This window comes from Chenopodium album, chromosome 14 (assembly GCF_948465745.1).
Source record: "Chenopodium album chromosome 14, dcCheAlbu1.1, whole genome shotgun sequence".
Lineage (NCBI taxonomy): Eukaryota > Viridiplantae > Streptophyta > Magnoliopsida > Caryophyllales > Amaranthaceae > Chenopodium > Chenopodium album.
In genome coordinates this window covers 42,699,621-42,725,223 of record NC_137847.1, presented here as the reverse complement: position 1 = coordinate 42,725,223, position 25,603 = coordinate 42,699,621, and the positions used below count along the sequence as shown (strand labels likewise).

Here is a 25,603-nt window from a genome sequence, read left to right as displayed (position 1 = left end):
ACAAGAATGGGTATTGAGATTGACGCATTTATGAGTACAAAATGGATATGGGAAAACGTCAATTTCAATTTTTTTTTTTTTTTTTTTGACAAACGGAAATTGGATGTAATGTCCATGTATCCTATCTTATAATATCCCAAATACAGATTTTAGACTTGATTAAAATTGTCTTATCCCGACAAGAATAATGTTGGGATTGGGTAGATTTTTTAGGCCTGTTTTTTTTTTTTTTTTTTTTTTTTTTGAAGATTTTGGGCCGTCCAAAAGTAAGCTATAAGCACGCCCGATTTCGGCTAGAAAAAGTCCGCTATTTTTGGCTCGAAATAGCAAGTTCAAGCACGATGTTTTCAGCCCAAAGTTGGGCCCGAATTGTCGTATCCCAAACCTTGACTCGACCCAGCCCGTGAACAGACTATGTAATTAAGGTCGGTTCTATTCAGCTTAATTTCAGTTCAGTTCAGCTACAATCAGTTTAGTTTAGTTCAATTCAGTTTCTAATTTCCTTCCATTATAAAATATTCATTTTAACTCTATTCAGTTCAGTCAGTTCAATTCCAATCAATTTAATTCAACTCAATTCAATAAATCAAAACAGACCTTTAATGCGGATGACTTTTAGTAATCCGAACTCCACTGTTGTATAGTCAAAGGTCAATGACAGCCTTTTTATCCACTAATTGATTTTTGATTTTTTTATCAACTCGTTGGCCAATATCTCTTTCTACATTTGATTATTAAACAATAATACAATAATACAAGTACTTTTAATTATTATATGAATATAGCCTACAAGTCAGTTTCTTCCTCTAATTCCTGGTACTGATATTTCACCAATTCATAATTTCTGTTGAATAATCATACTTTCAATTTATAAATTACGTAGTATGATTTTTTGTTGGAATACCCAGACATTTTTATAGCTTCCAATTCATTTTAATGGCCAAACTTGTTGGTCTGTTAATAATTTTGCTGGGTTTTCTTCTTTATCCAACACACTCCAGAGTACATGAAAATGAAGGTTTGTTTTTTATTTTTTCTCTTGAATTGTTTTCTGTTTTTTGCATAAGTTTTTTATTTATTTTTTTATTTTTATAATTGGGTTTATTTTGATTAGCATTTTATGGATTTAGAAGGATAATATTTGTAAATAGACAAAATTGGATAATTTGTTTTGTTTCCTTCTTAATATTTGCTGTCAGTTTGTCAGCGGTATATTATTTCTATTACTAGTATTTCTAATTATAGGCTGGAAAGTGAGATGATGAAAGGTTTGGTGGTTAAATATCCATTTTTCTCAAAAGCTATAAAGACCCATTATAAAGTTCATTGTGCCCAAATTTTATATTCTTCTGTCACTCATTTTCATTGGTTTTGAAAATACTAATGTGATACTGTCCACGTAGGATCGAAAGTATTTGTAGTGATTTTTCCCCCTTAAGTATTGGTTGAGAAGTAGGATGGTGAAGGATTGAAGGGTTACTGGACACTAGTTTAACTATATTAGACATATGAATAATTAGTGGTTGTAAAAATGTTGAGGATAAATCATCAAGAATCTGTGTTTGTTGCTATATGTTCTTAGAATAGTTGCCTTGCTTTAACTTTTATGGTTGGATGGTTGTTATTTTACTTTATAATTGGAGTTCCAAATCCTAAATTTATTTATGTAATTTATAATTTATTTTTAATTAGAGTGTGTGAGTGGTGTGACCTTTGAGGATGGAGTTAGAAAAAACCTGATTATATATTAGGGGGTTAGAGAAAACCTTTGGGATTAGAGTGAACCTATGTTCTTGTTATTTATATACTTAAAAACTTTAAAGGTTCAAGTGGCTTGTTTGGTATAGGATCTTATATTAGGGGAATGCACTTGTTAGTTTGAGTGTATTTCAAAATATTGTGGAATGAGCTATGTGATTATAGTTGAGTTATGCATTTGCACTAAAAAACGAGAGAGATTTTAAAATTAATGTGAAATGAGCTAGATGTATCTAAGGTTCTGTTTAGTTTATCTAATTTTTTTTTGAAATTGTATTATATGAACTTATATTGTTTTGTTTGAACTTGTATTGTATTATCTAAACTTATCGTACTTATATTATTTTGTTTGAACTTATCTATTACTGAACCTATATTGTTTTAGTTGAACTTATTTTTCAAAAATAATATAAAATCATGTTAAAATAAAATGAAAGTAATGGGCCTCAAGTTATGCATCTCGACTACAAACTAGAGTTATGGATATGAGTGTTAATGAAATTAATGACCAAAACATTGATTTGTTATCTTGTTAGTAAAGATGCATAACTGAGAAATTTCTCATGGACTATTTCATGCAATACACTATAAACTTAGTATTGCTCTATTAATTTATATTATTGTTCCCTTAATCATAAATTTGTGCTAAAGGATTTGTATAGAAGGAGCTCTGGTTCTGCATTAATCAATGACAAGACAATACTAAACGTGTCTCAAAACTACATAGCTTGACTCTAGGTTGAATAGATTGTTATAAGCGAGCTTAACTTTGAACTTTAGAAGCCCTCGAGTTTGAACTCGAGCATGGCTCGATAATCAGAGTGCTATCGTTTGGCTTTATGGTAGTGTTCTTATATGAATATTATGCTAATAGAGAATATATATACAAAATATTCTCTTTCTAGGTTTAGAGAGATATGTAATGGTATTATTTTACAAAAATACATCCTAAACTTAGGAAGAGAATATTGTACATATATTCTCTATCATGTTCGACCTGGGCAAGTTGTGATAAGAATTACCTTATTCTTTGTATTTTTAGGACTTAAGGAGTTAGGGTAAAGGATATATACAAATCTCACTAAAATATAAAAGACATGTACTACTCAGTATATTTTTGGAGTTCATAAGCCTACAACCATGAGCCCAATTCAAAGTATTTCATGTTTAGCTCATTTTAAACTCAAATGTTAATTTTATGTTTGAACTCAGCAAATTAGCAGAATACTGAAGCTGAGTTGAACTTTTAATCGAGCTGAGTCCAAACTATTCATGAGCACTCTATTACTTTTCTGACGTTTCTGTCACTAATGGGTTTCTTGTGCACCACAAGAAAGTAATTGATAGAGGCGCAGACATTTTAAAGCTAGGTTATGTATAGAGTGTTCTCAAAATCTTGCCATGTATATTTTTTTTTTTGGTGACAAATCTCTTGCCATCTATGACAGGACAATAAAGTCTTGTTTTGATGTAGTGGATAGTTTGAGATCACTCTGACTTCTCTTGATAGTAATTCAGAAGTTTAACATTCCATTTAAAAGCTGACGTTATGAATTTAGAAACCAATAGATTTGGTGATTTGTTTCTGTTTTGTAGTGGTTGCTCTCCAAGAAATATTTCAAATATTGGGTGCCAAGTACTGGAAGTTTGATAATGTTTCTTGTCAAGTTGAAATGGCTGGAGTAACACCACAGTCACCATTGGATGCTGAAAGTGAAATTAGCTGTGATTGTCATCAGGAGAACAACACTTGTCATGTTGTAAGAATGTACTGTTTCCTAATCTCGTTTTATAGCCTTATTTCATTCATCTCTTTGATATGCTGTACAATTTGGAATACAAGTTGAGGATTTCTAGTTTTGCATTGAAACTTGTAAAACTATTTCGAAGGTAGTAAAATAGAAATGGATGTAATATATGCATTGCAGATTTCTCAAAGGTTACAGTCTTCCTGGTGTGCTTCCACGTGAACTGGTGAAGCTTCCTTATCTTCGGGAAGTGTAAGAACTAGACATCTGTTCTTTCTCTTCTATGTCATTTTATTATTTGATTACAGTGTACATCATTCATTGCTGTGCTTGCAGTGATTTTGCCTATAATTATCTATCAGGAGGAATACCTGTGGAGTGGGGATCAATGCAATTAGAATTTGTGTAAGCATGTTAATATCTCTGGCATTTTAATTGTTTTTGAAGTCCAAAATTTACGAAGTCATGCCGGTGAAACTCATGCAGCTTTCTTCTTGCAAACCGGTTGTCTGGACAAATCCCCAAGGAGCTGGGAGATATTGTCAGCCTCACTACCTTGTATGTCTCAGTTTATCCATCTACTACCTTGGAAGTTATCTAGGGAGTTACCTCTGTGAATACTTAAATTCATTATCAGCATACCTGGGAACTCTACCATTTGTTGTTTTTGGTAGCTGTTTTTCCTGGTCTATGGAATTCATTATGTTTTTATGAGTAATGTGTTTGAAACCACCTATTATTCTTGCCACTTTGTTCCTATACAAACAATATCTATCTAACTATTGGTATGCTAATTTCTGTTATATATCTGCAATCACATAGACTTTTCTGTATACTTACAGTCCCTTAATCCCTACATACTTCCCCTCTCTTGTCGTTTTTCTCCTTTATATTTAATATTAGTCCCCCGATTATCTTTCTGCATTTATGGAGGAAAGAAAGATGTTAATAAAGGCCTATATATGGTATATATGGGCATTTTCGTCCAATATAGAAATTTTGTGTGGGTGGTGACATGCGTATTGTTAACAGAAGTTATTGTATGGTTGGTTAAATGAAATTCAAATGTTTTTGTGCATATTAATAAAGGGCGGTTTTAGGCAAATTTTCTTGCAAAAATAATTTGGCTTGTAGGTTTTCTTGACAATTTTATTTGGGAAAGGGTTTGGAAATATTGTTTTTGCTTTTTTTTTTTTTTTTTTTTTTTTTCTCAGCCTATGTTGAATACATTTGGGTGTATATGTTGTAATGTCTCTTATTGCAATCTTTCCAGGAGTCTTGAGGCCAACCAATTTAGTGGAAAAATTCCTGATGAACTTGGGGAATTAGTTAACTTGAAGACATTGTGAGTAACTTATTCCTCTATTAAGAAATAAGCTCTTTAATTGATCAGCATATGATCATGTTACATCAGGTTTGATCATATACTTTCTCTCTTATGGTATGGAAATTAGAATGCTGTCGTCAAATGATTTAAGAGGAACACTGCCTCGAACTTTTGCTGGCCTGACAAACTTATCAGATCTGTAAGTTTTCAACAAGTGTAAAACATCGCTTGTTCATATTGTTCTTTGCCATGACTTAACTTTTCTCTTCATGACCAATGCAGTCGGATTAACGATAATAACTTTAATGGGAAAATACCGCATTATATGGAAAATTGGAAGCAGCTTCAAAGACTGTAAGATGCCCCATTGGCCAGAGGCTGCTACTTCATGCTGCTGTACTTGGGTGTTAATCTTTTTGCTCTGCATCTCTGCAGGGAAATGCATGCAAGTGGACTTCAAGGGCCTATTCCGTCTTCAATATCTTTCTTGGATGGACTAACTGAATTGTGAGTTTATGTGATAAGCTGTAGCATTTTGATACTTTCAGTAACGCAATATCTTGAAGGATATCTGAATTCACAGGAGAATTAGCGACATCAATGGATCTACTCAGAATTTTCCAGATTTGAGGAATATGACTGGCCTAGTAAGACTGTATGTTGAAAACTTGTATCATATAACTAAAAGTATGTTGAACACTTGTATCATAAAACTAATGTTTTTTTACAATGCTTTTCACTAAATTGATCATTTCTGGGTTTTTAGTGTGCTGAGGAACTGTAGCATTGCTGGAGAGCTTCCTGTGTATTTGTGGGATATGACGAGTTTAAAAATGATGTTAGTGACTATCTTGGAACTTATACTATGGTGTCAAAATTTAAAACTGATTTGTCTCGCATTATTAGTAGAATTTATGTGTTTCTCAAACTATATGGGGATATAATCTTATTTGCTATTTAGCTTTGGTCGTGTTCCCTCTAATTACTTGTTTGTGTAGGTCTGGTGGTTGTTTCCTATTTCTTGATATTAGTCTTCTAGTGCTGCTAATTTGTTGTCTTACCCCGTTCTGCTAAACTTTTTTGCTACTTCAATCTTTTTGTCCCACGATTATCATCCTAGTTGACGTGATGGAGAAAAAGGGGAAAGCTTATACCTAGTATTGAAAAGGAATCATGTGTCATTCTTCTACTAAAGAAAAGGAGTAAACGAGGATAACCAATGATTGTGTTGACCAGACATACTACATGAGAGGGGTGAAATAGAGTATGAGGAACTTAGGCAAATTTTTTGGAAATGAAAACCAAAATTCAAGGAACTCAATGATGCAAGAGAGATTTTAGCTTGGAAAACTTCTCTTGCCCAACAAGAAAAAACACAACCTATTCAGAATTTTAACTTTTATAGGGCCAACCCATTACAACCTAAGACTCAAGCTCAAGTTTCCCAACAAACTTAAGCACCCCACAGTGGATTTCTTAACCTATTGTGCTTCTTAAATCTCTCTCAAATACTCAGCTTTAGAGTTTACTTAAACCCTAACCCCAAATCATAATTAATTTAGGACACCAGTATAATGACACAAATGACACTTTAGAGTTTAGAATTCAAGTGGAATGACTTAAGATATGTATTTTGCTCGAATGCTTTGTGTATTTTTCAACTATTGTCATTACGGTGATTTTTAATATCCGCGATTTTATTTTCAATCAGAGAATTCCTGCCACTCCATGTTTTCTAGGATTTAATTGTTTCACAAATAATGGTCTAATGTCAGATATTTGTCCATTTTTACAGTGATGTTAGCTTGAACAACTTAGTGGGTGAAATTCCAAATGACATCAATGCCAAGAATGTGAAGTTTATGTGAGTTTCTCTCTGAACTCAAAATTCATGGTTCTAGTCCTTTTGCAAATGTTAATGCTATACATCATGGTTTTTTATGCAATTAATCAAGGGAGGAACTATTGCACTTTTACCTTTCTTTTTGTACAAGTGTCTAAATTATTATGTAATAAATGAACAGAGAGAAGTAAAATTAGAAAAAGGTACATGTAATAAGAATGTAAAAATGCAAATTTAGTTATCATTAATTAAAAAGTGGATACTTAGGCTATGTTTTCTTCCCCAAAATAAGAAGTTTTGGTCAGTATTTTGTAAGGTTTGATCTAGTTTGGTCTGATCTTATCTTCTATTTTTACTGATCTTTTGTCGTAATTGTGTCTATAATTAATATAAAATAATTTCAAGTGAAGTTTTGTTAGATTCATCTTAATGTGTATTTTCCAAATGTCTAATATTCATAATATATACGAAATTCTAGATGATTGGCAACAAGGAAACACTATAAAAAGAAAATCTGATTTGGTCTAGCTTATTTCTATTTAGTATAAGTTATAAGTCTCTGAAATAAGGTGTAGAGAATGTAATCTAAATTTGAAAAGGGATTGTACATGTGTTATATGCTTCTGAGCCGTGTATTTTCTTGTCAGGCCAGGGCCTTATGCCTTAATGCCATGCTGGATACATCTGGTGTGATCAGCCTTAGAGGTTTCCAAATTGTACTATACAATCATTATTCTTTCCTGCTCTAATACGGGGGTCTATTCGATTTATTCATGTAGCCAACAACTGTCATACACCCTTTCAACACCCCTCGTAGGTTCCATTCTTAGTAGGTCAATCAGTCAATTAACCCAAAACATTTAAACACACTCTTTAGAAAACTAAGGAATGAATATTAATAAACCCCTAACAATGTCTTAAGTATTTTTAATGATGTAGGTGATCAGAAGATAATGACAACATTAATAGGGCCAAGCGGCCAACAATCCTTTAAAATTTAACTAGTGGAAAAAATAAAGGAAGTTGTACATGCCATTCTTTGTATATAATTTTCTACATGCTAAAAACACTTTCCAGTTATACAAAATGGCCCTTTGGTTAAAAAAATTTCATTATTTTAGAATGTAGATTCTGATTTAATTTTATTTATTATTTATTAGGCCATTCATAATTGGGTGCTGATATTGCCAAGGCAAAAAAAAACATTTCCAAGGCAACGTATCTACCCGCTACCCGTAATATTTGAGAATCAAAATATGTCAAACTTATTAATTCAATAATATATTTTGTAATATTTTATTGCCTATAATTTTAGTAGCTTAATATTCCAATTAAAATCTTTCCAACTTCAACTACTAATTATTCTCATCAAAATCCAAAAATCTTGTTTCTCATGTTTCGACTTTTGCAATGAACAAGCTCTATGAGCTATATGAAATGGCTAAATTTGGTAAAGCAAACGCCATTTGTACAGTGATTATGCATATGAAATTCATATGATGTAGAACTCCTTAGACTGTTGGACATATGCTAAACTTCTCTCCGGATTAGTTATGTTTACGTCTGCTATTTATAAACATTTGTAATTTAATATTTGCATTTTTTTTATTAATGATCCAATGCATTTTTTTTTTATTTAATAAAATTTGGACCATTTTGTAGCTGTTGGAAGTTTTGGTTTATACCCATTGCAATAATCAATTCGTACTTTTGATTCTTCTTGGAGTATTGATTATTAGAATAATATAATGCATGTGTGTTTATATACAGTGATTTAGTATATGTGGACGATTTGGTATGTGCCATAATAAAGTGATTTAATTGTTATTGGCAATATTATAGGCAATAAAATATTACAAAGTATATTAATGAATTAATATGTTAATTAATAAGTTTGACATATTTTGATTCTCAAATATTACGGGCAGCGGGTAGATAAATTGCCTTGGAAATGGTTTTTTTTGCCTTGGCAATATCAGCACCCTTCATAATTTTATATTAAACAAGGAAAAATCTAAAAAATTCTCAATATCCTTCCCCCCTTTCCTTTTCCATCTTATTCTGCTCGTATGTCTGCTGATATTCCAGTTCATTACCTTTGGCATTTACCATTGACCTCTTACTGCAACTAGGAGGTGAAGCTTGTCATTGACCCTCAGGTTTCTTCCTCTTTCTCATTCAATCTAATTCTCTTGTCTGTTCTTTATTTCTCTTAGGCGCGTTTGGTTTGACCTTTTGGTATAGAGTTAGTGTCCATTTCATCCATGTAATTATTTTACTCCATCCCCCTAGAATCCCATACCCACGTCGCCCCCTAAGATTCACAATCCATTCCATTAACGAGATTTAATAACCATTCCAACAATAAACCTAACAACTTAAGACTAGTATGAGATTCTGAATCCATACCTCCCTAGTATGAGATTCCATCCCATTCCAATAAAATTTAACGAACCAAACAACGCCTTAAGACTTGGAGTTTGCCAATCCCTTGTAATATGATAAGGTTTTGGGGAAGGGCCAAAGGGGTAAATGAAGAGAAAGTTAAGGACTCAATTATGATATTATGGGGAAAAGGGGGGTTTTGAGGAAGCTATCTTTACTTTGGGAAAGCGGAGGAGTGGTGGTGGTGGCTCCATCATCAATTTTAATATCACCTGATTGACCTCTACCTTAGAAACTGAAACTTCCCACCCCCTTCCTGTAACACCCCCGATTTACTAACCAAAATAAATAAGAATTAAAGGAAAAATAAACAACCTTTAAATAAAATTGCGGAAGCATACACCTAAATCGGAGGTATTACCGCCACACTCGACAATCTGTCAAGTGCTAAGGCTTACAAAATCCCAATAATTACAACCCAATAAACTAGGTGAGCTATTTATACAACTTTATAAACTCATTATAGCATACTAATCGATCACTTGAGCTCCTTTAGCTACGATCACTTGATCAACCTGCTAAGACAGTCTTGTGTGCTCACCATTAAGGACAAATTCCAAAATAGATCGTCGCAGGGCCACCATAAGAAAAAGACATGGCCGCAAACACAAGTAGCACAACAAAATAACACACACGTCAGCAAAAAGCTGAGTAATCACCATATATAAGAATACAGAGTATAATAGAATAATTAACATTACTAGCTCAATTAAATAATGTAGTTCAAAACTACATAACACATTGTACTCTGAAAATAACCTTGAATAATAATACGAACCTTTACTCAATTAACTGATCATACCCAATAAGTGTGCCATGCTCTTTGTTCTATACCTAGCCTTGGACATGGGTAATTCGAATAAAACCAACAAGTATAAAAACTTGAATACTCCCAATAATTAGAAAACACCTTGAACCAGACCACATACGGGCCAATTCCCACTGTAGGGGACCATAGAAAAATAAATAATAAAGATTGTACCTCATTCTTAACTCATGATCATTATCTCCTTACCAACATGCCAAGGACTAAGGTCTATAACGCCGAGCCTCAAACCAAGAACAAAATAATAATTTCTCAACCTTTTGATCTAATATATCGATCAAATAACCATTCACAAATTAATTGATAATTTCTCAATAATGGCACAAATTCCCAAATAATATTACATGATCAACTCAATATATAATATATCTCAACTCTTATAGGGCTATTAAACTAATACCAAAATATAATCAATTCTCAACCCAATAATAACACTCTGCATTAATAACCCTAAACCTCGATAAAACAATACTCCCTATAACAACAACATTAAAACCCCTAGAAATAATACAATCAATCAATGCGACATTTAAATCATACAATACCACACACTAACCACATACATATAAATCATGATCACATATAATTCACAAATAATAAAATTTACATATAACAATACGAAGTACAATCAATACTAACAATTTATAACCAAACAAAATCAAGAAATAAGATTCGTGTGATTACCATACGAACAAAATACTATCAACTACGATATTCGAACCAAGAAATAGATTGAGCAACGTCGCAAATCGCAGCCTTCATTATACAAACATGTCGTGGGATTCTTTACAAATCAATAAATAAGATAATGGAGAATGATAAAAGTCATGAAACATTAACTTTTAACAAGAATCAATTTTTGGGTTTGGCTAATGAATCCTACGCACAAAAGGAATCGGCAACCACTTTTTTTTTGATAAAATATCGTTTTATGGTTAATAGGGTTTAAGATAATTTATAGTTGTTGATAAAAGGAGTCCTATTTAAATTAAAATAGGGTTTTAAAACTTTACTAACTCTAAATAAAAAATATGAGATTAGAAAAGCTATTTAATAAATAAATAATTTTATAAATATGAAATCATAAAATATTCGGGTATTACAATCTACCCTCCTTAAAACAAGTTTCGTCCCGAAACTTAGAGCAGAAAAAAAAATAACTTACTTGTAGATTTAAAAGAACCAAATTATCTTAGTAAAATACATAGGTAGAGTATTAAAATAGTAGGGGTATTACATACTATCCCCCTTAAAAAGGAGTTCGTCCTCGAACTCAAAACTAGTCACATAAAAGAAACACATAAACAAGCACGAGCACATAAAGAAACACTCTCGAAACGGCTTAACCTATGTCAATTTTAATCCTAGTTCTTTATTAACAAGTTCATTCCTAAACCAAAAGACGCTGGGATATGAAGATCCCTGCGTAAATCCCACGAGTGGTCTGGCTCTGATACCATTTTGTAACACCCCCGATTTACTAACCAAAATAAATAAGAATTAAAGGAAAAATAAACAACCTTTAAATAAAATTGCGGAAGCATACACCTAAATCGGAGGTATTACCGCCACACTCGACAATCTGTCAAGTGCTAAGGCTTACAAAATCCCAATAATTACAACCCAATAAACTAGGTGAGCTATTTATACAACTTTATAAACTCATTATAGCATACTAATCGATCACTTGAGCTCCTTTAGCTACGATCACTTGATCAACCTGCTAAGACAGTCTTGTCTGCTCACCATTAAGGACAAATTCCAAAATAGATCGTCGCAGGGCCACCATAAGAAAAAGACATGGCCGCAAACACAAGTAGCACAACAAAATAACACACACGTCAGCAAAAAGCTGAGTAATCACCATATATAAGAATACAGAGTATAATAGAATAATTAACATTACTAGCTCAATTAAATAATGTAGTTCAAAACTACATAACACATTGTACTCTGAAAATAACCTTGAATAATAATACGAACCTTTACTCAATTAACTGATCATACCCAATAAGTGTGCCATGCTCTTTGTTTTATACCTAGCCTTGGACATGGGTAATTCGAATAAAACCAACAAGTATAAAAACTTGAATACTCCCAATAATTAGAAAACACCTTGAACCAGACCACATACGGGCCAATTCCCACTGTAGGGGACCATAGAAAAATAAATAATAAAGATTGTACCTCATTCTTAACTCATGATCATTATCTCCTTACCAACATGCCAAGGACTAAGGTCTATAACGCCGAGCCTCAAACCATGAACAAAATAATAATTTCTCAACCTTTTGATCTAATATATCGATCAAATAACCATTCACAAATTAATTGATAATTTCTCAATAATGGCACAAATTCCCAAATAATATTACATGATCAACTCAATATATAATATATCTCAACTCTTATAGGGCTATTAAACTAATACCAAAATATAATCAATTCTCAACCCAATAATAACACTCTGCATTAATAACCCTAAACCTCGATAAAACAATACTCCCTATAACAACAACATTAAAACCCCTAGAAATAATACAATCAATCAATGCGACATTTAAATCATACAATACCACACACTAACCACATACATATAAATCATGATCACATATAATTCACAAATAATAAAATTTACATATAACAATACGAAGTACAATCAATACTAACAATTTATAACCAAACAAAATCAAGAAATAAGATTCGTGTGATTACCATACGAACAAAATACTATCAACTACGATATTCGAACCAAGAAATAGATTGAGCAACGTCGCAAATCGCAGCCTTCATTATACAAACATGTCGTGGGATTCTTTACAAATCAATAAATAAGATAATGGAGAATGATAAAAGTCATGAAACATTAACTTTTAACAAGAATCAATTTTTGGGTTTGGCTAATGAATCCTACGCACAAAAGGAATCGGCAACCACTTTTTTTTGATAAAATATCGTTTTATGGTTAATAGGGTTTAAGATAATTTATAGTTGTTGATAAAAGGAGTCCTATTTAAATTAAAATAGGGTTTTAAAACTTTACTAACTCTAAATAAAAAATATGAGATTAGAAAAGCTATTTAATAAATAAATAATTTTATAAATATGAAATCATAAAATATTCGGGTATTACAATCTACCCTCCTTAAAACAAGTTTCGTCCCGAAACTTAGAGCAGAAAAAAAAATAACTTACTTGTAGATTTAAAAGAACCAAATTATCTTAGTAAAATACATAGGTAGAGTATTAAAATAGTAGGGGTATTACACTTCCCCTTTCCCCAGAATAACCCTCTTAATCCTTGAATATAATCAACTACTTCACCAGTAGCAGGAAGAGGACTAATTGGAGGCAATTGGAAATCAGGGTAAATAATAAGAAAGGGAGGAGGATGAATTTCTTGACACAACCCCCTTGAGGCCCAACCACTAGCTTGCCTTCAAAATAGTTTTGCAAACAACAAATACCCCTAATATCACTCCCTTTTTTCAATTCCAAATCCATCACATCAATCATATCGAAGAGACTCCAACTCAAGTTATTAGCCTTATCACAATTAAGCTTAAAACTGATACCCTTCTAACCACTCCAAATATTTGGTAAGCTGCTAGGAACTGGGATCAAAACAGAGGATCACACAATCAACCCAGAAGAACAGATAGCAGCACTGATATGATTTATTGATAATCAGAGTAATTAATCAATACAACTCTCCTTCTTTCGAGAGGAAGGATTCTCTCCCACAACTTTACTCTCAACAATTTTCTGCATAATTCTCCTATTACCAAAAATGCCTATATATAATCAGCTACCAGCATCTTCTACAGTTCAGTAGAATAACAACTTATTTCTCACAATTACCATATTACCCCAAACCCCCATAACAACCCATAACAGAATTTCCAGCTCAGCATCCAGCTGCTGGAATGTTCTTTCTGGACCTCCTGCGAGCATATGTGATTATGGGCCAAGGCTGACCCCTTGCATAAGCGTCATTGACCATTATCTGATAGTATAGCTCCATCCAAAGTATACCTTAATTCACAAAAGTACATGGTCACGAATCAGCACAACCTTGGCCAAAATCTCATACACACCAGTAAGACGACTAATCAATACGAAAAATCTTCAAATTAGGATATATACTTACTCTTTGCTCTTGTTTCTCAATAGTGAGTACCACATTTCCTTCTGTTAGAGCCTCTTTTCTTGCCTCATGCACTCTAAACAACCCCTCCATCCTTGCCAGCTCACTGTAACTGCCCAATTCCCAATTATATATTAACTGTAGCAAAATTCTTGATTTAGCAGCTGCTTTCTTTCCAGTAGCAGAATTAATCACAACAATGTTGCCCAATGTTTGTTCTTGATATTAACTAAGAGTCTTGTGGGCTTTGTTGTTTTTTCTGAACAGATTTTTGACAGGTAACAGGCTTAGTGGAAACATACCTTCTTCTTTATTGCAAGATGGAAGGAACATGTAAGCTATTTTTTTTGTTGGTACAGTTCATGGTCGTCCTTGTAAGTGGCTGTCTTCTCTTATTGTTTCTTTAGCCTCTTAAGTTTATGATCTAGTAATATGCCTACATTCTTTTTAAAGTGATTTACATGCATATTTGTCACGAAAAATACACTTAAATAATCCCAACTATTGCCGATTTACTTCTAATAATCCCAACTAAGGTTTATTTTTTAATAATCCTAACTATGCCTCGAATGGTCCCAAAAACCGGTTACCTGCTGAAAAGGTAATTTTTTTTTTTTTTTTTTAAAATACCACATGTCAGCACATGATTTGCCTGATATTAATTTTTTTTTTTAAAAAAATATTAAAAAAAACAAAAACCAATTGTAAAACCCACAACCAACCCTCCCTCATCGTGAAATCCCCCTCCCCCCCCCTCCCCAAAAATGGCCAGCCGGCCCTCCCAGCCCCCAAAACACACACAGCCTCATCGAGCCCGCGACGAAATCGAGGTAAAATTGGGGCTTTTGAGGGGCCGAATGGTGGCGGCTGGAGCTGTGGCGTGAATTGGTGGTGATGGTGGTATAGGTTGCTGCAATGTGAGGCTGCTGAAGATTTCGGCCCGCTGCTAATTGTTGTGCGGCAATGGTGGTTGGTGCGGCGACATGGAGTGTACAGGCTAAGAGGTGGAGTTACAGGGATTGCTCTATTTTGTGTGTTGTGGTTTGGGGGTGGGAGTGGCAGGCTAGGGTGGTATTCGGGGTTGGGAGGGGCCAGTTGGCCGTTTTCGGGGATTAGGAGAGACGGCCGGCCGTTTTCCGACGGGCTAGGGGTTAGCTTGACGTTTTGTGGTGGCGTAAGGGGAGAGGGTGGTGGCTGTTAGGGTTTTAAGATTTTTTTTTTTTTTTTTTTTTTTTTTTAACTTTAGACTAATCACGGGCTGACACGTGTATTGGTAACCTGTTACAACAAGTAATTGACTTGGTGTTGAACGGTTGGGACCATTGGAGACAAAGTCAGGGCATAGTTAGGACTGTTAGAAAATAAACCGTAGTTGGGATTATTAGAAGTAAATCGGTCAATAGTTGAGATTATTAAAGTGTATTTTTCGTATTTGTAATTGCTAATTCGCCCATTATCTCCAATTACATCAACTTGTTCTCTCTCCTCAATATTATATTACCTACTATCTTTTATCACATCTTGCTCGGTTTAGTTCAACATATATTATCTAAACTTATTTTACCTGAAAATCTGAAATTATCTTTGTTTGAAAAAACGTAATTTGTCTGAAATTGTCTTGTTTGTGTGTGAATTGTTAGATTTTTAAAAGCTTTTTTTTTCCTGAACTTGTCTAAACTTTTTTTTTTTACTTATTCTAACTTATCTAAAATAATCTGGACTTAATTTATCTAAATTAAATCACAATAAGATAGAACTAACATACCCGTACTCTCTCTCTCTCTCCCCCTTCAATATAAAATTACACACCATCTCCAGTCATTTGTACTTTTCACACTACTACCAATTACATGCTCTACCACAAAATTTCTCTTGAAGTAACATCCTCTACACCTTCCATTCCCCCCCCCCCCCCACCCCCCCAAAATATGAGATAGAGGGATTCTAATGCAGTCTAGAAATTTTAAGACATTGACATGAAATGCATGTTTACTTATTTTGTAATATAATTGAATGGATGCTATTCATGCTACTATAGGACGATGTGGCCACATAAAATTTCTTTTCAGTAGAGTTTTAAGGTGACTATAATCATAAGGTACTATATGACTTTTGACTTTTACATGGTTTTGGAGACTTAAAGGATCTTGGATGCTCCTGATAGGCTTTACGAGATAGTTATTGTTTGAAAATTTACCGTCTTAAGACACTGCAGCTGTCTCGTAATCCTTGGTCAATCAGCGATTTAAATTGTTGAAATTGGTATGCTAAAAATGCTGCCGAACTTCCATAGCTTTGAGTTCTTCCTCATTGAACTTCAGCTTTGTTCATAGGTGTATCTTTTGTGTTTCTGACCTCTCTGTAGTCTCTAATGACACTGGAAATTTGCTGGTTTTGGCTATGACTTGGGCGTTCTTGTTTAGTTGTTTCACTTGTTTTTACTTAATATTGATCTTCCTTGTAGAAATTGACAGCTAGTTGATGTTTTCTTGCAGTGATCTTTCCTACAATAATTTCACTTGGCAAGGTCCTGAGCAGCCCTCGTGTAGAAAAAACATGTGAGCCTATCCCTTCTCATTTACTCATATATAATATATTTTTGGTGTTGCCTGTTTGGTGGTGGTGTTCTGACATTCTTTTTTCTGCCTGCTGGGTGTTAACTAGGAACTTGAACTTAAATTTGTTCCGGAGCTCTTCTACTGGTTTCAGTCTGTAAGCTACTTTTTGGTTAACTGTGAAGTAGAAGTAGAAGTAGAGTTATGTGCTTTCAAACATTGAATGTCACGAGCTTTTAAAAAGTTATGCTAAACTCTTTGTGCTCTTATTAGGCTTATGTATTTATTTCCTTCTTTATCTCTGTAGAAAAGGACTGCTCCCTTGCTCAAACAGTACTGATTGTCCACGATGTAAGTAACTTTTACTGGATATGCATTCTTTGATTGGGGTTTTTTTTCTATTTTTTTTTTTTTTTTTTTTGGAGGAAGCATTCTTTGATTTGTGAGAATTAGGCCTTTATTTAAATTGTTTGCTTTCATTTATGAACAAGCACTATAGATCTTAATGTTTTCCTTTTCTTCTAAATCTACAATTGTTAATTTTATAATTTAATGAAAAGACTTTGAAGTTGATCATCCCAGAAATTTTTTTAAGGCAATCACAAGGACTAAATGTGTTAAGCTGTTTCCTACTTTCCTGATTATTAATTCACAAGGTATGATTTCAGTGATGTATACTAGATTGTTGGGGATAGAAAGTAAGCGGATTTATATGGGTTTTTTTATAACTCAAATGAAAAGAAGTTTCCATTTATCAAGAGTAGAATATGAGAATAGTACGAAAGCATTATGATTCAAGGAGGCATATGTGATATACATATGGAGAAAAAGTGGTTGCACATTTTTATGTGATATACATCAATCAATCAATCAATCAATCAATCAAAGCCTTAATCCCAAAAGTGGGGTCGGCTAACATGAACCAAATTTGATTATTCCGTGTAGTCATCAACATAAATCTTTCTCCTCCATCCCTTACGATCCAAAACTTCATCCTCACGTAAATCCATGCACTTCATATCCTTCCTCACTCCTTCCAACCAAGTCAACTCCCGTGGCCGCTCTCCATTTAAGCCACCCTGACTTAATCCTGTGGGTCACGTCTTGATCAATGTCACCATTCTTCTGGATGATCGACCCTAGGTACTTAAAACATTCACTCATGGTCAAATCCTTTCCATCCAAACTCACCACTTCATTGCTTGTCCCCCTCTGAGTGCCAAAACGACATACCAAATATTCAGTCTTACTCCGACTTAGCTTAAACCCTCTAGATCCTGTAGAATTTTCCCTTCAACTTTAAGGGAATGCTGCGGTCGCATAGCACTCCCGTGGCCGCTCTCCATTTAAGCCACCCTGACTTAATCCTGTGGGTCACGTCTTGATCAATGTCACCATTCTTCTGGATGATCGACCCTAGGTACTTAAAACATTCACTCATGGTCAAATCCTTTCCATCCAAACTCACCACTTCATTGCTTGTCCCCCTCTGAGTGCCAAAACGACATACCAAATATTCAGTCTTACTCCGACTTAGCTTAAACCCTCTAGATTCCAACCTTTGCCTCCATTGCTCCAACTTGACATTAACCCCATCCTTAGTCTCATCCACCAAAACGATATCATCTGCGAACAGCATACACCATGGAACCTCATCTTGAATTGGTCTAGTTAATTCGTCTGTGATATACATACGCAGAAAAATTGTGGAGGCATATGTATAGAGTGAGGTAGAATAGAAATCTATTTTACTATTTGTTGGGTTTGAGAAGTGTGGAGAACGGTTCAAGGAGGCTAAGGGGGGTGCATAGCTTAGGAGTTTAAGCTATGGGCTATTGCTTGGTGTTAAGCAATGGTGGATGACAAAGGGCTGACTTCAAATGAGCATATCTTAAGATCTAGAACTGATATTGAGAAGATTCAAGTTGGAGGTGATAGCTCGTCTCAAGAGTTTTCCAACGATTGGTCATAAGCTCAATTTGGCCAAGAAACGAGGAAGATATGGCTATTTTATGAGAAGCTGTCCAGCAGGGGAATTCGGAGCGGCCGCTCCTCTATGGAGGAGCGCCCGCTCCTTCGAGGCTCGTTTGGCTATTTTCTCGGGGCTCTGTTTTATCGCGCTTGAGCCTCGATTTTACGGCCTTGATTTCTTCTTTGTTAGTAACTTATATTCTTAGCCCTTGGATTATTTGCCTTGTATTTGGACTATATATACTCTTGTATTGTCATTGTAGAGAGTAATAGGATGAGGGCAAAGATGTAGAGAGAGAAAGCCTCATGTAAACCCAAACACTTAGGGTTTGAGTGTTTGAGAGGGTGATTTGGGGTGGGAGCTTTCATTGTGATTGAAAGCTTGTAAACTACATTGTTCTTCATCAAATTATTACTCCATAGTGGATTGGTGGGTTTTTCTCCCGGTTCTCGGGTTTCCCACGGTAAATTCTCCTTGTCTCGTTTATTACTTGTTTTTCCGTCTTCGTTGTTGTTAATTGTCGTTAATCGCAAACTTGCTAGCACATTCGGTTAATCCCTTTCACTATTCTAAATAACTGCCAATTCCTCTCTAAACAAAGAAGGCATAGGAAATCCCCTGCATTGGTAGGTCCCTTTTCTCACTAGGAAGTAGCTAATTTGCATTGTAGGAATATATGGAAGGGGTAAGGTGGAAGTAAACTCACTGGAAACATGCATGTACAGATTAAGACAATGGACGTAAACATGAATTAAAATTTCTTACACCTGGCTAGATTTGTTAATATAAATTCTTAATGTGTAATCCAGGCATCTTAAATTATGTTCAACTTCTCTCATTTTCAGCATTTGCACCAGACTCTTAAGTAGTCTCATACTTCATCATAAGAAACAGATGCTATATTGCTATGCATCTTAGTTCAGTTATTCAAGGAAAGCTGGGTGAGGACATGAAATGTTGTAGTTCATAATATGTGGTGTTTTTGTATCAATAAACAATCAGTCAAACTCAAGCAGAAGTTCAATTAAACTGAGATGTTTAGGATCTCTTTATGGAACATTATATTGACTTGCTTAGCAAGACCAAGTTTTTTGCTAATGGTAGTAGAAGAGGATGATATGTTATATATGTAGTCAGGAAGAGATAAGATCAATGATGAGTTGGAAAAATTATGTGGTTGGGTTCTCAAGATTTATGGCTTCATATTGTTTCTAATTGAGGTGGCAATCACAGATGCCTTGCTTTGACTAATATATGTAAGATAATCACTCTAAAGGAGAGTAATATAGAAAGAGGTAACCAGAGAAAAATTAAATTGAGGTAATTAGCTAGATAAGTATTACCTCATTTGTAGCTTAATATCTTACCAAAGACATGACTTACACGGCATGTTTGGGGCTCTGAAACCCTCTTAGGACCTTATTGTCTATTTGAGAGGCAACTCTCTTCCTTCCAACTTCCAGGTCTTCATCTTCCATTTCTGTTTCCTCATGCCCTTGCTCCTTTGCTTGTGTTGTATATGTGCCCTTGATGTGTTGTCTTCCCTCTAGAATTTATTAAATGCTTACCTCTTGCCTTTCCCCTTCATATCATCATCACCCTTGTGACCTTGTGTCCTCAGTAAAAATGGTTTTTGATTATTTACTTTTGCTATTTTAATTTTGAAAAAAAAAAAAAAAAAAAAAAAAAAAAAAAAAAAAAAAAATTACCCATACAACTTTCTTCTGAATCATGTTCTTTTGCCTGGCTTTCAAAAGCTGTTTTTCCTAGGATAGTTAGACGAAAGGCTACCTATAGAAAATTACTCAGTTTCCTTTGTGTCGTCATGTGTAATTGCTACTTTTCACACTTTTTATACAATTCAAGGTGAAATTGTAGAGGATGAGAAGATTGTAGTTTCATCTCCATATAAATAGGTTTGTGAGATACCTTTGAATTGGATTTGAGTCTTGTCAAACAAAAAGGTAATTTGAAAGTATTTAAACTTTGCGCATAGAGAATATATAAAAATGATAAAGCTGCTATGTTTTGTAAACCTTCTTTTTCTTGACTGTCCTACCTCCTACCACTGTGCCATGCCATCAGTGAATTGTCTTTGAAGATAGGTTGCTGTGGCATAAGAAAGTTTTGTGAAAGCAAAAGTATGTCATGAGAAACGGCTACATTTTTGGTATATATAAAAGTGAAAAAACAGTGAGAGTTTATCTTTTAACAAGAATATTACAATATTAACATCTAATGTTTTCTTACTTTGCTATTCTATTGGCAGATGGCTGCTCTTTGCATATTAATTGCGGTGGAGATGATTTAGAAGCAGAGGATGAAGACAGAAAAGTTGTCTATGAAGGAGATATAGGTGTTGGAGGTGGTGTTGCCACATATTATATCAATCAATCAATCAATCAATCAAAGCCTTAATCCCAAAAGTGGGGTCGGCTAACATGAACCACTGGGGATTCAGTGCCACTGGTGATTTCATGGATGATGATGATTTGCAAAGTATACGTCATACTAAGTATTTGCCTGGAAGTAATTTATCTGATCTGTATGCTACAGCACGTGTTTCCCCAGTTACACTTACTTATTTCACTTACTGCCTGGAGAATGGAAATTATACTGTTAAATTACACTTTGCTGAGATTCAGTTCACAAACAGAAAAACATGTGACAGTCTTGGAAGGCGTTTCTTTGATATTTACATTCAGGTAATTAGTTGTCTCCATGGTGTGTGTTCTTCTTCTATTTACGATTGTCCTGATAGTAAGTTTGTCTACAGGACAAATTAGTGCAGAAAGATTTCAACATTGAAGATAAGGCTCATGGTGCTCAAAAGCCAACAGCCATAGCGTTTAATTCTAGCGTGACAGATAATATTTTGGAGATCCGACTAAACTGGGCTGGTAAAGGGACAACAAGGATTCCGACCAGAGGAGTTTATGGACCCCTCATTTCAGCTATTTCTGTCAATCCTGGTAAGGATTGAATCTTTTGTTCATCATAGACATACTTAAACCTCTCTCTCTCTCTCTTTTTGGTTTATACTATCAAGCATTGTTCTATAACTCCTTTAATTGCTAATTTTGTTTCTAATATTGGTGTGCCTCTCTACAGTTTCCAGATGATGCTCAAGTGGCAGAAGCCAATCAAGCCATAGGATTATTTATATCGCTGTAGGAATCGTCTCCTTTTTCTTTCTGATCTTGGCTGTGCTTATTTTATGGTGGAAAGGCTGCTTCAGACTCGGGACAAAGAGCGATGGTAAAGATAGTTCTAGCTTGGCAGTGAATGATTGAGTATACATATAATTGACAAACTGATTTTTCATATAACCTAGCCTGCCCTGAAGTGCAATACTTTTGGAGATATTCCAGGATTTTCAACTCACTGTGATGATACTTTTCATGTTACTGATGGGCAATTGCCTGTCACAAGTTAGGATAACTGCTGTTAAGTTCATTGATAGTGATTTAAGTCAATTTTGGTTCATGATTATGTGGTAATTCTGCATTTTCGTCCCGCTAGAGTAAGAAATGTGGACTTTAATATCTCCCATTCACCGCCTTCACCCGGAATATTTAAGGCTCATGATTGCACCAATTGTAGCTAACTTCGTGAGATGCTTTTCCATCTTGGAAAAAAATTTAAAGATGCTTCTCTGCGATATAGCAAGGTTTGGTAAATATTTATGAAATTCAGAGAAAAGCACAAAGTTTTGTCACTTGCTGGTTCTAAACAGGGATGCTCATACATGCTGCATGTGGTTGACCTGGTTGTTGCTATTCTTTACTAGGATGATCACGTAATGCGTGAATGTAAATCTGACTGTTCTTTTAAAATAGTTGTTTTAAGAATTATCATCTTAACCTTGGTATATACTTTGAATTAACAGTGTGTAAGCCATGGTAGTTGGGTGCTTGTGTATCAGCTCTTGGGTGAGGCATGCTAGTTTGGATCTATGTTGTGGCAAGGATAAATTATAGTGGTTCAGAATGGACTTTGATTATGAAGGTTTTGAATATCTTTATTCTTTGTTAATTCGGAAATAGTTCTACACAGACCCAGCTTATATTACATGATAAAATTAGGAATTTAGATATTTGAACGAAAGTTGGAGACATATACTGAGATTTAGATAAGGGAGAACTGGCTAAGTTAGTTTGGGCATGTGAGACGTTGATCAGAGGATGCACCGCGAAGGAAGATGGAGTCTTGGAGAATTTGGATAATGGATAATTTAAAAGGAGTCTAGGGAGACCGAAGATGTCTTGGATAGAGGGAGCTAAGAATGACATGAAGAAAGTGGGTTTGCAAGGGCATGTAACAATGTTACAATGGACAGAAATGAAATGGAGTAAGAGGATCTTTATGGATTACCACAACTGTCCACAAGTGATAAATTCTCAGTTCATGCAGTGAGCCTGCGCTTTTGGGAATAATGCTAGCTGTAGTTGTGCTTCCTCAGGGATCTGTGAGAATTCTTATGATCTCAGATCGATGCATCCAACATCTAGATATCACTAGTTGCATTTGTTTAAATTTCTTTTATATGTGAATGACTGAAACCCACTTTCTTTCCCTCTCAAATACTTGTGCATAGTGGCTGCTCTTGCTTAAATTATTTTCTAAAGCTAAAACATTCCTTTTTTTTTTTTTTTTTTTTTTTTTTGGAGTTTGGATGTTCTTGTTATTAGAATAGTATTGTTGTTATTGGTCAAATATATTGCTTTTATGTTAAGGGTGAATGTGGTTGTTGCTTTATCAGAAAAGGTATGTGATGTATATGAGGCTACGTGAAGTATGCACTGGAGTGATTACAACAATCTTGGGGTTATCTTGCTGTAATTTCTTTAACTTTTATGGCTTTTTGCCAAATAATGTGGTGCTATGGTCTAACCATGTTCATTTACAGATCTTGGTGGACTGCAAATACAAGGTGGGGGGTATACATTGAAACAAATCAGAACTGCCACCAATAACTTCAATCCCTCGAACAAAATAGGTGAAGGTGGTTTTGGACCTGTTTACAAGGTATGTTAGTACTCGATGACTCATATGTCATGTCTTAGTATATTTGTTGAAGAAAAACAATTACTGAAGGTGAAATGGCTGGCAGGGTTTGCTGAACGATGGAACTGTTATTGCAGTAAAGCAGCTTTCCTCCAAATCAAAGCAGGGGAATCATGAATTTCTCAATGAAATTGGCATGATTTCTTGTCTTCAGCACCCCAATCTTGTTAAGCTTCATGGATTTTGCATTGAAGGGGATCAATTATTGTTAGTATATGAATACATGGAAAACAATTGTCTGGCACGTGCTCTGTTCGGTAGGTTGTCAAATTTCAGATCAGCACTGGTAGGATTCCTCATAAGTACTTGTCAATTTTAGGCTATTTGAATACGATTGTAGGTCATGAACAAAGCCACATTTTTCTGGACTGGGAAACGAGAGTCAAAATATGCCTTGGAATTGCTAGAGGTTTAGCGTTTCTCCACGAGGATTCAAGACTCAAGATTGTTCACAGGGATATTAAAGCTACTAATGTACTGCTGGACAGAGAGCTGAATCCCAAAATTTCGGATTTTGGATTGGCTAGGCTTGGTGAGGATGAAAAGACTCATGTTAGCACCCGAGTAGCAGGAACAATGTAAGTAGTATCCTATGGGTTATGACTAGAGGTCCACCTCCCCCCCCCCCCCCCCCCCAAACACACACACACACACATCAGGTAGTTTTTTTATAATATCTTAATCAAATACGTGCCAATAACAGATCAGACTTCAATTTGAGCACCACACGTCATGTAATGACATGTTTGTTTTGATATTTTGTACCTTTCTAGTGGATATATGGCGCCGGAATACGCAATTTGGGGTCACCTAAGTTATAAGGTTGATGTTTATAGTTTTGGAATCGTCACTTTGGAAATTATCAGTGGAAGGAGCAATAGCTACTATGTGCCATCTACTGACTTCTTTTGTCTTCTAGATTGGGTATGATTTTATTTTTTTACCCAGATTTTCCTTGTTCATTTTCTTTAGCCAGCTTTTCTCTGCGGTTATAATTTAGAAACTTGTTTTCGATAGAATTTCTGACCCATGCACTTGCAGGCATGTCAGTTGCGGACAAGTGGTAACTTTGTAGAACTTGTTGATCAAAGGTTGGGATGTAATTATAACATAGAAGAAGCAGAAAAAATGGTGAATGTGGCTCTCCTGTGCACCAGTGCTACAGCTTCCGAAAGACCAACTATGTCTGAGGTGGTGAAAATGCTTGAAGGCGAAATGGCAGTCCCAGATGTGGCTCCAGACTTCCAAGCATATACTAATGATGTAAGATTTAAAAGCATAAGAGGTAAACATCCTCACAGAGAAGCCGAGAATGTTAGTGGTAGGCAATCTGAAATTTCAACAACGATGCATACAGAAACTGTATCATCCTCTACATCTAGTGAACGCTTACATTGATATAGTCTCCACAGAAAGTTCTCATGACAATTATTTTCCTCAGCGTTTTGGTATGTGTATGTATCAATGTATCATATGTTCGAAAGTATGTTAAAGAGTTCGCCCGTTGACCATGGGTACTGTCGTTCTGAAGCCTGAACATGCCTTGGTGCCCCTCTATCTCTAATTAGTAATTATTATGTGCATGTAGAGTTTAGACACCCAAGAGTTAATTACACATTGTAAAAACCAAGCAATTGTAAAGGGCAATTGTTGTATGTAATTGTTAAAAATTCTTTTACGACCGATGTTCTCGTTCATAACTCATAAGATTTGGTAGCCCAAAAGGGTCAACCAAAGAATACTATGTACACAATTAAAAGATTAGGACATTTGTTCCAAAGTACTCCGTATTATATTCAATAATATTAGAGTAGTATGGTAATTAAAAAACGCTTGCATTTCCTCAAAAAATTCTCTGTAGAGTTGCGTACACTTTGGAAAGCACAATATTGTCAATATTTAAGGTTATTTAGGT

General features: G+C 34.8%; 1 pseudogene across 1 annotated transcript; it reads left to right on the top strand.

Annotated features, from left to right (window-relative positions):
- The first annotated feature begins 703 nt into the window (after positions 1–703).
- LOC145580263 (putative LRR receptor-like serine/threonine-protein kinase RFK1) lies at positions 704–25,373 on the top strand (annotated as a pseudogene). The gene is made up of 25 exons (XR_014099362.1): positions 704–1,018; positions 3,355–3,526; positions 3,687–3,758; positions 3,843–3,911; positions 3,993–4,064; positions 4,780–4,851; positions 4,961–5,032; positions 5,116–5,187; positions 5,269–5,340; positions 5,417–5,488; positions 5,600–5,671; positions 6,629–6,697; positions 14,362–14,427; positions 16,590–16,652; positions 16,759–16,806; positions 16,957–17,000; positions 20,891–21,017; positions 21,065–21,326; positions 21,398–21,593; positions 21,733–21,879; positions 23,531–23,649; positions 23,735–23,945; positions 24,029–24,266; positions 24,462–24,612; positions 24,730–25,373. The product of XR_014099362.1 is annotated as a putative LRR receptor-like serine/threonine-protein kinase RFK1 (transcript).
- The last annotated feature ends 230 nt before the right edge of the window (positions 25,374–25,603 follow it).